Source organism: Colletes latitarsis, chromosome 5, assembly GCF_051014445.1.
Source record: "Colletes latitarsis isolate SP2378_abdomen chromosome 5, iyColLati1, whole genome shotgun sequence".
NCBI lineage: Eukaryota > Metazoa > Arthropoda > Insecta > Hymenoptera > Colletidae > Colletes > Colletes latitarsis.
The window spans coordinates 11,965,514-11,981,024 of NC_135138.1; positions in this window are offsets into that span (position 1 = coordinate 11,965,514).

Consider the following 15,511-nt stretch of genomic DNA (forward strand, 5'->3'; position numbering starts at 1 on the left):
CTAGACCTAACATGCGTTATCCTCTAAAATATCGATCGAAACCAGGTTTAATTGACTGTTTCAGTGTGGTACCACATTACTACGTGATCCAATCCAGAAAGAGCCCAGAATCTGGCCATCAAGTAAGAGATATATGCGAAAGTATGAGCCTGATGGGGGCAAATCCTACATCCAACTCAGGCTTAACATGTGTTATCCTCTAAAATATTGATCGAAACCAGGATTAATGGACTGTTTCAGTGTGAGACCACATTACCACGTGATCCAAACCAGAAAAAACCCGGGATCTGGCCAACAAGTATGCGGAAAATGCGAAAGTATGAGCCTGATGAGGGCAAATCCCAGACCTAATCCAGACCTAACATGCGTTTTCCCCTAAAATATTGATCGAGACCAGGTTTAGTCGACTGTTTCAGTGTGGTACCACATTACTACGTGATCCAAACCAAAAAAAGACCAGAATCTGGCCAACAAGTATGATAAATATGCGAAAGTATGACCCTGATGAGGGAAAATCCCAGACCTAATCCAGACCTAACATGCGTTATCCTCTAAAATATTGATCGAAACCAGGTTTATTGGACTGTTTCAGTGTGGTACCACATTACTACGTGCTCCAAACCGAAAAAAGCCCAGAATCTGGCCATCATGTATGAGAAATATGCGAATGTATGAACCTGATGACTGCAAATCCCAACCCTAACCTAGACCTAACATGCGTTATCCTCTAAAATATTGTTCGAGACCAGGTTTAGTCGACTGTTTCAGTGTGGTACCACATTACTACGTGATGCAAGCCAAAAAAAACACAGAATCTAGCCATCAAGTATGAGAAATATGCGAAAGTATGAGCCTGATGAGTGCAAATCCCAGACCTAACCTAGACCTAACATGTGCTATCCTCTAAAATATTGATCGAGACCAGGTTTAATTTGACAGTTTCAGTGTGGTACCACATAACTACGTGATCCAAACCAGAGAAAGCCCAGGATCTGGCCAACAAGCATGAGAAATATGCGAAAGTATGAGCATGATGAGAGCAAATCCCAGACCTAACCTAGACCTAACATGCGTTATCCACTAAAATATTGATCGTGCCCAGGTTTAGTCGACAGTTTCGGTGTGGTACCACATTGCTACGTGATCCAATCCAGAAGAAGCCCAAAATCTGGCCATCAAGTAAGAGATATATGCGAAAGTGTGAGCCTGAGGAGGGCAAATCCTAGACCCAACTCAGACTTAACATGTGTTATCCTCTAAAATATTGATCGAAACCAGGTTTAATGGACTGTTTCAGTGTGATACCACGTTACCACCTGATCCAAACCAGAAAAAACCCGGGATCTGGCCAACAAGTATGCGGAAAATGCGAAAGTATGAGCCTGATGAGGGCAAATCCCAGACCTAATCCAGACCTAACATGCGTTATCCTCTAAAATATTGATCGAAACCAGGTTTATTGGACTGTTTCAGTGTGGTACCACATTACTACGTGCTCCAAAGCGAAAAAAGCCCAGAATCTGGCCATCATGTATGAGAAATATGCGAGTGTATGAACCTGATGACTGCAAATCCCAACCCTAACCTAGACCTAACATGCGTTATCCTCTAAAATATTGATCGAGACCAGGTTTAGTCGACTGTTTCAGTGTGGTACCACATTACTACGTGATGCAATCCAAAAAAAGCCCAGAATCTAGCCATCAAGTATGAGAAATATGCGAAAGTATGAGCCTGATGAGTGCAAATCCCAGACCTAACCTAGACCTAACATGTGCTATCCTCTAAAATATTGATCGAGACCAGGTTTAATTTGACAGTTTCAGTGTGGTACCACATAACTACGTGATCCAAACCAGAGAAAGCCCAGGATCTGGCCAACAAGCATGAGAAATATGCGAAAGTATGAGCATGATGAGAGCAAATCCCAGACCTAACCTAGACCTAACATGCGTTATCCTCTAAGATATCGATCGAAACCAGGTTTAATCGACTGTTTCAGTGTGGTACCACATTACTACGTGATCCAATCCAGAAAGAGCCCAGAATCTGGCCATCAAGTAAGAGATATATGCGAAAGTATGAGCCTGATGGGGGCAAATCCTACATCCAACTCAGGCTTAACATGTGTTATCCTCTAAAATATTGATCGAAACCAGGTTTAATGGACTGTTTCAGTGTGAGACCACATTACCACGTGATCCAAACCAGAAAAAACCCGGGATCTGGCCAACAAGTATGCGGAAAATGCGAAAGTTTGAGCCTGATGAGGGCAAATCCCAGACCTAATCCAGACCTAAAATGCGTTTTCCCCTAAAATATTGATCGAGACCAGGTTTAGTCGACTGTTTCAGTGTGGTACCACATTACTACGTGATGCAATCCAAAAAAAGCCCAGAATCTAGCCATCAAGTATGAGAAATATGCGAAAGTATGAGCCTGATAAGTGCAAATCCCAGACCTAACCTAGACCTAACATGTGCTATCCTCTAAAATATTGATCGAGACCAGGTTTAATTTGACAGTTTCAGTGTGGTACCACATAACTACGTGATCCAAACCAGAGAAAGCCCAGGATCTGGCCAACAAGCATGAGAAATATACGAAAGTATGAGCATGATGAGAGCAAATCCCAGACCTAACCTAGACCTAACATGCGTTATCCACTAAAATATTGATCGTGCCCAGGTTTAGTCGACTGTTTCGGTGTGGTACCACATTACTACGTGATCCAATCCAGAAGAAGCCCAGAATCTGGCCATCAAGTAAGAGATATATGCGAAAGTGTGAGCCTGAGGAGGGCAAATCCTAGACCCAACTCAGACTTAACATGTGTTATCCTCTAAAATATTGATCGAAACCAGGTTTAATGGACTGTTTCAGTGTGATACCACGTTACCACCTGATCCAAACCAGAAAAAACCCGGGATCTGGCCAACAAGTATGCGGAAAATGCGAAAGTATGAGCCTGATGAGGGCAAATCCCAGACCTAATCCAGACCTAACATGCGTTATCCTCTAAAATATTGATCGAAACCAGGTTTATTGGACTGTTTCAGTGTGGTACCACATTACTACGTGCTCCAAAGCGAAAAAAGCCCAGAATCTGGCCATCATGTATGAGAAATATGCGAGTGTATGAACCTGATGACTGCAAATCCCAACCCTAACCTAGACCTAACATGCGTTATCCTCTAAAATATTGATCGAGACCAGGTTTAGTCGACTGTTTCAGTGTGGTACCACATTACTACGTGATGCAAGCCAAAAAAAGCCCAGAATCTAGCCATCAAGTATGAGAAATATGCGAAAGTATGAGCCTGATGAGTGCAAATCCCAGACCTAACCTAGACCTAACATGTGCTATCCTCTAAAATATTGATCGAGACCAGGTTTAATTTGACAGTTTCAGTGTGGTACCACATAACTACGTGATCCAAACCAGAGAAAGCCCAGGATCTGGCCAACAAGCATGAGAAATATGCGAAAGTATGAGCATGATGAGAGCAAATCCCAGACCTAACCTAGACCTAACATGTGCTATCCTCTAAAATATTGATCGAGACCAGGTTTAATTTGACAGTTTCAGTGTGGTACCACATAACTACGTGATCCAAACCAGAGAAAGCCCAGGATCTGGCCAACAAGCATGAGAAATATGCGAAAGTATGAGCATGATGAGAGCAAATCCCAGACCTAACCTAGACCTAACATGCGTTATCCTCTAAAATATTGATCGAGACCAGGTTTAGTCGACTGTTTCAGTGTGGTACCACATTACTACGTGATGCAAGCCAAAAAAAGCCCAGAATCTAGCCATCAAGCATGAGAAATATGCGAAAGTATGAGCCTGATGAGTGCAAATCCCAGACCTAACCTAGACCTAACATGCGTTATCCTCTAGAATATTGATCGAGACCAGGTTTAGTCGACTGTTTCAGTGTGGTACCACATTACTACGTGATCCAACCCAAAAAAAGACCAGAATCTGGCCAACAAGTATGAGAAATATGCGAAAGTATGACCCTGATGAGGGAAAATCCCAGACCTAATGCAGACCTAACATGCGTTATCCTCTAAAATATTGATCGAAACCAGGTTTATTGGACTGTTTCAGTGTGGTACCACATAACTACGTGCTCCAAACCGAAAAAAGCCCAGAATCTGGTCATCATGTATGAGAAATATGCGAATGTATGACCCTGATGAGGGAAAATCCCAGACCTAATCCAGACCTAACATGCGTTATCCTCTAAAATATTGATCGAAACCAGGTTTATTGGACTGTTTCAGTGTGGTACCACATTACTACGTGCTCCAAACCGAAAAAAGCCCAGAATCTGGCCATCATGTATGAGAAATATGCGAATGTATGAACCTGATGACTGCAAATCGCAACCCTAACCTAGACCTAACATGCGTTATCCTCTAAAATATTGATCGAGACCAGGTTTAGTCGACTGTTTCAGTGTGGTACCACATTACTACGTGATGCAATCCAAAAAAAGCCCAGAATCTAGCCATCAAGTATGAGAAATATGCGAAAGTATGAGCCTGATGAGTGCAAATCCCAGACCTAACCTAGACCTAACATGTGCTATCCTCTAAAATATTGATCGAGACCAGGTTTAATTTGACAGTTTCAGTGTGGTACCACATAACTACGTGATCCAAACCAGAGAAAGCCCAGGATCTGGCCAACAAGCATGAGAAATATGCGAAAGTATGAGCATGATGAGAGCAAATCCCAGACCTAACCTAGACCTAACATGCGTTATCCTCTAAAATATCGATCGAAACCAGGTTTAATCGACTGTTTCAGTGTGGTACCACATTACTACGTGATCCAATCCAGAAAGAGCCCAGAATCTGGCCATCAAGTAAGAGATATATGCGAAAGTATGAGCCTGATGGGGGCAAATCCTACATCCAACTCAGGCTTAACATGTGTTATCCTCTAAAATATTGATCGAAACCAGGTTTAATGGACTGTTTCAGTGTGAGACCACATTACCACGTGATCCAAACCAGAAAAAACCCGGGATCTGGCCAACAAGTATGCGGAAAATGCGAAAGTTTGAGCCTGATGAGGGCAAATCCCAGACCTAATCCAGACCTAAAATGCGTTTTCCCCTAAAATATTGATCGAGACCAGGTTTAGTCGACTGTTTCAGTGTGGTACCACATTACTACGTGATGCAATCCAAAAAAAGCCCAGAATCTAGCCATCAAGTATGAGAAATATGCGAAAGTATGAGCCTGATAAGTGCAAATCCCAGACCTAACCTAGACCTAACATGTGCTATCCTCTAAAATATTGATCGAGACCAGGTTTAATTTGACAGTTTCAGTGTGGTACCACATAACTACGTGATCCAAACCAGAGAAAGCCCAGGATCTGGCCAACAAGCATGAGAAATATACGAAAGTATGAGCATGATGAGAGCAAATCCCAGACCTAACCTAGACCTAACATGCGTTATCCACTAAAATATTGATCGTGTCCAGGTTTAGTCCACTGTTTCGGTGTGGCACCACATTACTACGTGATCCAATCCAGAAGAAGCCCAGAATCTGGCCATCAAGTAAGAGATATATGCGAAAGTGTGAGCCTGAGGAGGGCAAATCCTAGACCCAACTCAGACTTAACATGTGTTATCCTCTAAAATATTGATCGAAACCAGGTTTAATGGACTGTTTCAGTGTGATACCACATTACCACCTGATCCAAACCAGAAAAAACCCGGGATCTGGCCAACAAGTATGCGGAAAATGCGAAAGTATGAGCCTGATGAGGGCAAATCCCAGACCTAATCCAGACCTAACATGCGTTATCCTCTAAAATATTGATCGAAACCAGGTTTATTGGACTGTTTCAGTGTGGTACCACATTACTACGTGCTCGAAACCGAAAAAAGCCCAGAATCTGGCCATCATGTATGAGAAGTATGCGAATGTATGAACCTGATGACTGCAAATCCCAACCCTAACCTAGACCTAACATGCGTTATCCTCTAAAATATTGATCGAGACCAGGTTTAGTCGACTGTTTCAGTGTGGTACCACATTACTACGTGATGCAAGCCAAAAAAAGCCCAGAATCTAGCCATCAAGCATGAGAAATATGCGAAAGTATGAGCCTGATGAGTGCAAATCCCAGACCTAACCTAGACCTAACATGCGTTATCCTCTAAAATATCGATCGAAACCAGGTTTAATGGTCTGCTTCAGCGTGGTACCGCATTACTACGTGATCGAAACCAAAAAAGGCCCAGAATCTGGCCATCAAGTATGAGAAATATGCGAAAGTATGAGCCTGATGAGTGCAAATCCCAGACCTAACCTAGACCTAACATGCGTTATCCTCTAAAATATCGATCGAAACCAGGTTTAATGGTCTGCTTCAGCGTGGTACCGCATTACTACGTGATCGAAACCAAAAAAGGCCCAGAATCTGGCCATCAAGTATGAGAAATATGCGAAAGTATGAGCCTGATGAGTGCAAATCCCAGACCTAACCTAGACCTAACATGCGTTATCCTCTAAAATATCGATCGAAACCAGGTTTAATCCACTGTTTCAGTGTGGTACCACATTACTACGTGATCCAATCCAGAAAGAGCCCAGAATCTGGCCATCAAGTAAGAGATATATGCGAAAGTGTGAGCCTGAGGAGGGCAAGTCCTAGACCCAACTCAGACTTAACATGTGTTATCCTCTAAAATATTGATCGAAATCAGGTTTAATGGACTGTTTCAGTGTGATACCACATTACCACCTGATCCAAACCAGAAAAAACCCGGGATCTGGCCAACAAGTATGCGGAAAATGCGAAAGTATGAGCCTGATGAGGGCAAATCCCAGACCTAATCCAGACCTTACATGCGTTATCCTCTAAAATATTGATCGAAACCAGGTTTATTGGTCTGCTCCAGTGTGGTACCACATTACTACGTGCTCCAAACCGAAAAAAGCCCAGAATCTGGCCATCATGTATGAGAAATATGCGAATGTATGAACCTGATGACTGCAAATCCCAACCCTAACCTAGACCTAACATGCGTAATCCTCTAAAATATTGATCGAGACCAGGTTTAGTCGACTGTTTCAGTGTGGTACCACATTACTCCGTGATGCAAGTCAAAAAGAGCCCAGAATCTGGCCATCAAGTAAGAGATATATGCGAAAGTATGAGCCTGAGGAGGGCAAATCCTAGACCCAACTCAGACTTAACATGTGTTATCCTCTAAAATATTGATCGAAACCAGGTTTAATGGACTGTTTCAGTGTGGTACCACATTACTACGTGATCCAATCCAGAAAGAGCCCAGAATCTGGCCATCAAGTAAGAGATATATGCGAAAGTATGAGCCTGATGGGGGCAAATCCTACATCCAACTCAGGCTTAATATGTGTTATCCTCTAAGATATTGATCGAAACCAGGTTTAATGGACTGTTTCAGTGTGATACCACATTACCACCTGATCCAAACCAGAAAAAACCCGGGATCTGGCCAGCAAGAATGCGGAAAATGCGTAAGTATGAGCCTGATGAGGGCAAATCCCAGACCTAATCCAGACCTAACATGCATTATCCACTAAAATATTGATCGTGACCAGGCTTAGTCGACTGTTTCGGTGTGGTACCACATTACTACGTGATCCAATCCAGGAAAAGCCCAGAATCTGGACATCAAGTAAGAGAAACATGCGAAAGTATGAGCCTGATGAGAGCAAATCCCAGTCCTAACCTAGACCTAACATGAGTTATCCTTTGAAATGTTGACCCAGACTAGGTTTAATTGACTGTTTCAGTGTGGTACCACATTACCACGTGATCCAAACCAGAAAAAACCCAGGATCTGTTCAACAGGTATGTGAAGAATGCGAAAGTGTGAGCCTGATGAGGGTAAATCCCGGACCTAACATAGACCTAACATGCGTTATCCTCTAAAATATTGATCGAATCCACGTTTAATGGTCTGCTTCAGCGTGGTACCGCATTACTACGTGATCGAAACCAAAAAAGGCCCAGAATCTGGCCATCAAGTATGAGAAATATGCGAAAGTATGAGCCTGATGAGTGCAAATCCCAGACCTAACCTAGACCTAACATGCGTTATCCTCTAAAATATCGATCGAAACCAGGTTTAATCGACTGTTTCAGTGTGGTACCACATTACTACGTGATCCAATCCAGAAAGAGCCCAGAATCTGGCCATCAAGTAAGAGATATATGCGAAAGTATGAGCCTGATGGGGGCAAATCCTACATCCAACTCAGGCTTAATATGTGTTATCCTCTAAGATATTGATCGAAACCAGGTTTAATGGACTGTTTCAGTGTGATACCACATTACCACGTGATCCAAACCAGAAAAACCCCGGGATCTGGCCAGCAAGAATGCGGAAAATGCGAAAGTATGAGCCTGATGAAGGCAAATCCCAGACCTAATCCAGACCTAACATGCGTTTTCCTCTAAAATATTGATCGAGACCAGGTTTAGTCGACTGTTTCAGTGTGGTACCACATTACTACCTGATCCAAACCAAAAAAAGACCAGAATCTGGCCAACAAGTATGAGAAATATGCGAAAGTATGACCCTGATGAGGGAAAATCCCAGACCTAATCCAGACCTAACATGCGTTATCCTCTAAAATATTGATCGAAACCAGGTTTATTGGACTGTTTCAGTGTGGTACCACATTACTACGTGCTCCAAACCGAAAAAAGCCCAGAATCTGGCCATCATGTATGAGAAATATGCGAATGTATGAACCTGATGACTGCAAATCCCATCCCTAACCTAGACCTAACATGCGTTATCCACTAAAATATTGATCGAGACCAGGTTTAGTCGACTGTTTCATTGTGGTACCACATTACTACGTGATGCAAGCCAAAAAAAGCCCAGAATCTAGCCATCATGTATGAGAAATATGCGAATGTATGAACCTGATGACTGCAAATCCCATCCCTAACCTAGACCTAACATGCGTTATCCACTAAAATATTGATCGAGACCAGGTTTAGTCGACTGTTTCATTGTGGTACCACATTACTACGTGATGCAAGCCAAAAAAAGCCCAGAATCTAGCCATCAAGTATGAGAAATATGCGAAAGTATGAGCCTGATGAGGGCAAATCCCAGACCTAATCCAGACCTAACATGCGTTATCCACTAAAATATTGATCGAGACCAGGTTTAATGGACTGTTTCAGTGTGGTACCACATTCCTACGTGATCCAAAGCAGAAAAAACCCAGGATCTGGCCATCAAGTAAGAGATATATGCGAAAGTATGAGCCTGAGGAGGGCAAATCCTAGACCCAACTCAGACTTAACATGCGTTATCCTCTAAAATATTGATCGAAACCAGGTTTAATGGACTGTTTCAGTGTGGTACCACATTCCTACGTGATCCAAAGCAGAAAAAACCCAGGATCTGTTCAACAGGTATGTGAAGAATGCGAAAGTGTGAGCCTGATGAGGGTAAATCCCGGACCTAACATAGACCTAACATGCGTTATCCTCTAAAATATTGATCGAAACCACGTTTAATGGTCTGCTTCAGCGTGGTACCGCATTACTACGTGATCGAAACCAAAAAAGGCCCAGAATCTGGCCATCAAGTATGAGAAATATGCGAAAGTATGAGCCTGATGAGTGCAAATCCCAGACCTAACCTAGACCTAACATGTGCTATCCTCTAAAATATTGATCGAGACCAGGTTTAATTTGACAGTTTCAGTGTGGTACCACATAACTACGTGATCCAAAGCAGAAAAAACCCAGGATCTGTTCAACAGGTATGTGAAGAATGCGAAAGTGTGAGCCTGATGAGGGTAAATCCCGGACCTAACATTGACCTAACATGCGTTATCCTCTAAAATATTGATCGAGACCAGGTTTAGTCGACTGTTTCAGCGTGGTACCACATTACTACGTGATGCAATCCAAAAAAAGCCCAGAATCTAGCCACCAAGTATGAGAAATATGCGAAAGTATGAGCCTGATGAGTGCAAATCCCAGACCTAACCTAGACCTAACATGTGCTATCCTCTAAAATATTGATCGAGACCAGGTTTAATTTGACAGTTTCAGTGTGGTACCACATAACTACGTGATCCAAAGCAGAAAAAACCCAGGATCTGTTCAACAGGTATGTGAAGAATGCGAAAGTGTGAGCCTGATGAGGGTAAATCCCGGACCTAACATAGACCTAACATGCGTTATCCTCTAAAATATCGATCGAAACCAGGTTTAATCGACTGTTTCAGTGTGGTACCACATTACTACGTGATCCAATCCAGAAAGAGCCCAGAATCTGGCCATCAAGTAAGAGATATATGCGAAAGTATGAGCCTGATGGGGGCAAATCCTACATCCAACTCAGGCTTAATATGTGTTATCCTCTAAGATATTGATCGAAACCAGGTTTAATGGACTGTTTCAGTGTGATACCACATTACCACGTGATCCAAACCAGAAAAACCCCGGGATCTGGCCAGCAAGAATGCGGAAAATGCGAAAGTATGAGCCTGATGAAGGCAAATCCCAGACCTAATCCAGACCTAACATGCGTTTTCCTCTAAAATATTGATCGAGACCAGGTTTAGTCGACTGTTTCAGTGTGGTACCACATTACTACCTGATCCAAACCAAAAAAAGACCAGAATCTGGCCAACAAGTATGAGAAATATGCGAAAGTATGACCCTGATGAGGGAAAATCCCAGACCTAATCCAGACCTAACATGCGTTATCCTCTAAAATATTGATCGAAACCAGGTTTATTGGACTGTTTCAGTGTGGTACCACATTACTACGTGCTCCAAACCGAAAAAAGCCCAGAATCTGGCCATCATGTATGAGAAATATGCGAATGTATGAACCTGATGACTGCAAATCCCATCCCTAACCTAGACCTAACATGCGTTATCCACTAAAATATTGATCGAGACCAGGTTTAGTCGACTGTTTCATTGTGGTACCACATTACTACGTGATGCAAGCCAAAAAAAGCCCAGAATCTAGCCATCATGTATGAGAAATATGCGAATGTATGAACCTGATGACTGCAAATCCCATCCCTAACCTAGACCTAACATGCGTTATCCACTAAAATATTGATCGAGACCAGGTTTAGTCGACTGTTTCATTGTGGTACCACATTACTACGTGATGCAAGCCAAAAAAAGCCCAGAATCTAGCCATCAAGTATGAGAAATATGCGAAAGTATGAGCCTGATGAGGGCAAATCCCAGACCTAATCCAGACCTAACATGCGTTATCCACTAAAATATTGATCGAGACCAGGTTTAATGGACTGTTTCAGTGTGGTACCACATTCCTACGTGATCCAAAGCAGAAAAAACCCAGGATCTGTTCAACAGGTATGTGAAGAATGCGAAAGTGTGAGCCTGATGAGGGTAAATCCCGGACCTAACATAGACCTAACATGCGTTATCCTCTAAAATATTGATCGAAACCACGTTTAATGGTCTGCTTCAGCGTGGTACCGCATTACTACGTGATCGAAACCAAAAAAGGCCCAGAATCTGGCCATCAAGTATGAGAAATATGCGAAAGTATGAGCCTGATGAGTGCAAATCCCAGACCTAACCTAGACCTAACATGTGCTATCCTCTAAAATATTGATCGAGACCAGGTTTAATTTGACAGTTTCAGTGTGGTACCACATAACTACGTGATCCAAAGCAGAAAAAACCCAGGATCTGTTCAACAGGTATGTGAAGAATGCGAAAGTGTGAGCCTGATGAGGGTAAATCCCGGACCTAACATAGACCTAACATGCGTTATCCTCTAAAATATTGATCGAGACCAGGTTTAGTCGACTGTTTCAGCGTGGTACCACATTACTACGTGATGCAATCCAAAAAAAGCCCAGAATCTAGCCACCAAGTATGAGAAATATGCGAAAGTATGAGCCTGATGAGTGCAAATCCCAGACCTAACCTAGACCTAACATGTGCTATCCTCTAAAATATTGATCGAGACCAGGTTTAATTTGACAGTTTCAGTGTGGTACCACATAACTACGTGATCCAAACCAGAGAAAGCCCAGGATCTGGCCAACAAGCATGAGAAATATGCGAAAGTATGAGCATGATGAGAGCAAATCCCAGACCTAACCTAGACCTAACATGCGTTATCCTCTAAAATATCGATCGAAACCAGGTTTAATCGACTGTTTCAGTGTGGTACCACATTACTACGTGATCCAATCCAGAAAGAGCCCAGAATCTGGCCATCAAGTAAGAGATATATGCGAAAGTATGAGCCTGATGGGGGCAAATCCTACATCCAACTCAGGCTTAACATGTGTTATCCTCTAAAATATTGATCGAAACCAGGTTTAATGGACTGTTTCAGTGTGAGACCACATTACCACGTGATCCAAACCAGAAAAAACCCGGGATCTGGCCAACAAGTATGCGGAAAATGCGAAAGTATGAGCCTGATGAGGGCAAATCCCAGACCTAATCCAGACCTAACATGCGTTTTCCCCTAAAATATTGATCGAGACCAGGTTTAGTCGACTGTTTCAGTGTGGTACCACATTACTACGTGATCCAAACCAAAAAAAGACCAGAATCTGGCCAACAAGTATGAGAAATATGCGAAAGTATGACGCTGATGAGGGAAAATCCCAGACCTAATCCAGACCTAACATGCGTTATCCTCTAAAATATTGATCGAAACCAGGTTTATTGGACTGTTTCAGTGTGGTACCACATTACTACGTGCTCCAAACCGAAAAAAGCCCAGAATCTGGCCATCATGTATGAGAAATATGCGAATGTATGAACCTGATGACTGCAAATCCCAACCCTAACCTAGACCTAACATGCGTTATCCTCTAAAATATTGATCGAGACCAGGTTTAGTCGACTGTTTCAGTGTGGTACCACATTACTACGTGATGCAAGCCAAAAAAAGCCCAGAATCTAGCCATCAAGTATGAGAAATATGCGAAAGTATGAGCCTGATGAGTGCAAATCCCAGACCTAACCTAGACCTAACATGTGCTATCCTCTAAAATATTGATCGAGACCAGGTTTAATTTGACAGTTTCAGTGTGGTACCACATAACTACGTGATCCAAACCAGAGAAAGCCCAGGATCTGGCCAACAAGCATGAGAAATATGCGAAAGTATGAGCATGATGAGAGCAAATCCCAGACCTAACCTAGACCTAACATGCGTTATCCACTAAAATATTGATCGTGCCCAGGTTTAGCCGACTGTTTCGGTGTGGTACCACATTACTACGTGATCCAATCCAGAAGAAGCCCAGAATCTGGCCATCAAGTAAGAGATATATGCGAAAGTGTGAGCCTGAGGAGGGCAAATCCTAGACCCAACTCAGACTTAACATGTGTTATCCTCTAAAATATTGATCGAAACCAGGTTTAATGGACTGTTTCAGTGTGTTACCACATTACCACCTGATCCAAACCAGAAAAAACCCGGGATCTGGCCAACAAGTATGCGGAAAATGCGAAAGTATGAGCCTGATGAGGGCAAATCCCAGACCTAATCCAGACCTAACATGCGTTATCCTCTAAAATATTGATCGAAACCAGGTTTATTGGACCGTTTCAGTGTGGTACCACATTACTACGTGCTCCAAACCGAAAAAAGCCCAGAATCTGGCCATCATGTATGAGAAATATGCGAATGTATGAACCTGATGACTGCAAATCCCAACCCTAACCTAGACCTAACATGCGTTATCCTCTAAAATATTGATCGAGACCAGGTTTAGTCGACTGTTTCAGTGTGGTACCACATTACTACGTGATGCAAGCCAAAAAAAGCCCAGAATCTAGCCATCAAGCATGAGAAACATGCGAAAGTATGAGCCTGATGAGTGCAAATCCCAGACCTAACCTAGACCTAACATGTGCTATCCTCTAAAATATTGATCGAGACCAGGTTTAATTTGACAGTTTCAGTGTGGTACCACATAACTACGTGATCCAAACCAGAGAAAGCCCAGGATCTGGCCAACAAGCATGAGAAATATGCGAAAGTATGAGCATGATGAGAGCAAATCCCAGACCTAACCTAGACCTAACATGCGTTATCCACTAAAATATTGATCGTGCCCAGGTTTAGTCGACTGTTTCGGTGTGGTACCACATTACTACGTGATCCAATCCAGAAAAAGCCCAGAATCTGACCATCAAGTAAGAGATATATGCGAAAGTATGAGCCTGAGGAGGGCAAATCCTAGACCCAACTCGGACTTAACATGTTTAATCCTCTAAAATATTGATCGAAACCAGGTTTAATGGACTGTTTCAGTGTGGTACCACATTCCTACGTGATCCAAAGCAGAAAAAGGCCAGGATCTGGCCATCAAGTATGAGAAATATGCGAAAGTATGAGCCTGATGAGGGCAAATCCATGACCCAGCACAGACTTAAGAAGTGTTATCCTCTAAAATATTGATCGTAACCAGGTTTAATGGACTGTTTCAGTATGATACCACATTACCACGTGATCCAAACCAGGAAAAGCCCAGAATCTGGCCATCATGTAAGAGAAATATGCGAAAGTATGAGCCTGATGAGGGCAAATCCAAGACCCAGCACAGACTTAAGAAGTGTTATCCTCTAAAATATTGATCGTAACCAGGTTTAATGGACTGTTTCAGTATGATACCACATTACCACGTGATCCAAACCAGAAAAAGCCCGGGATCTGGCCAACAAGTATGCGGAAAATGTGAATGTATAAGCCTGATGAGGGAAAATCCCAGACCTAATCCAGACCTAACATGCGTTATCCTCTAAAATATCGATCGAAGCAAGTTTAAATCGACTGTTTCAGTGTGGTACCACACTACTATGTGATCCATACCAGAAAAAACCCAGGATCTGTTCAACAAGTATGTGAAGAATGCGAAAGTATGAGACTGATGAGGGCAAATCCCATACATAATCCAGACCTAACATGCATTATCCACTAAAATATTGATCGTGACCAGGCTTAGTCGACTGTTTCGGTGTGGTACCACATTACTACGTGATCCAATCCAGGAAAAGCCCAGAATCCGGCAATCAAGTAAGCGAAACATGCGAAAGTATGAGCCTGATGAGAGCAAATCCCAGACCTAACCTAGACCTAACATGAGTTATCCTTTGAAATGTTGACCGAGACTAGGTTTAATTGACTGTTTCAGTGTGGTACCACATTACCACGTGATCCAAACCAGAAAAAACCCAGGATCTGTTCAACAGGTATGTGTAGAATGCGAAAGTGTGAGCCTGATGAGGGTAAATCCCGGACCTAACATAGACCTAACATGCGTTTTCCTCTAAAATATTGATCGAGACCAGGTTTAGTCGACTGTTTCAGTGTGGTACCACATTACTACCTGATCCAAACCAAAAAAAGACCAGAATCTGGCCAACAAGTATGAGAAATATGCGAAAGTATGACCCTGATGAGGGAAAATCCCAGACCTAATCCAGACCTAA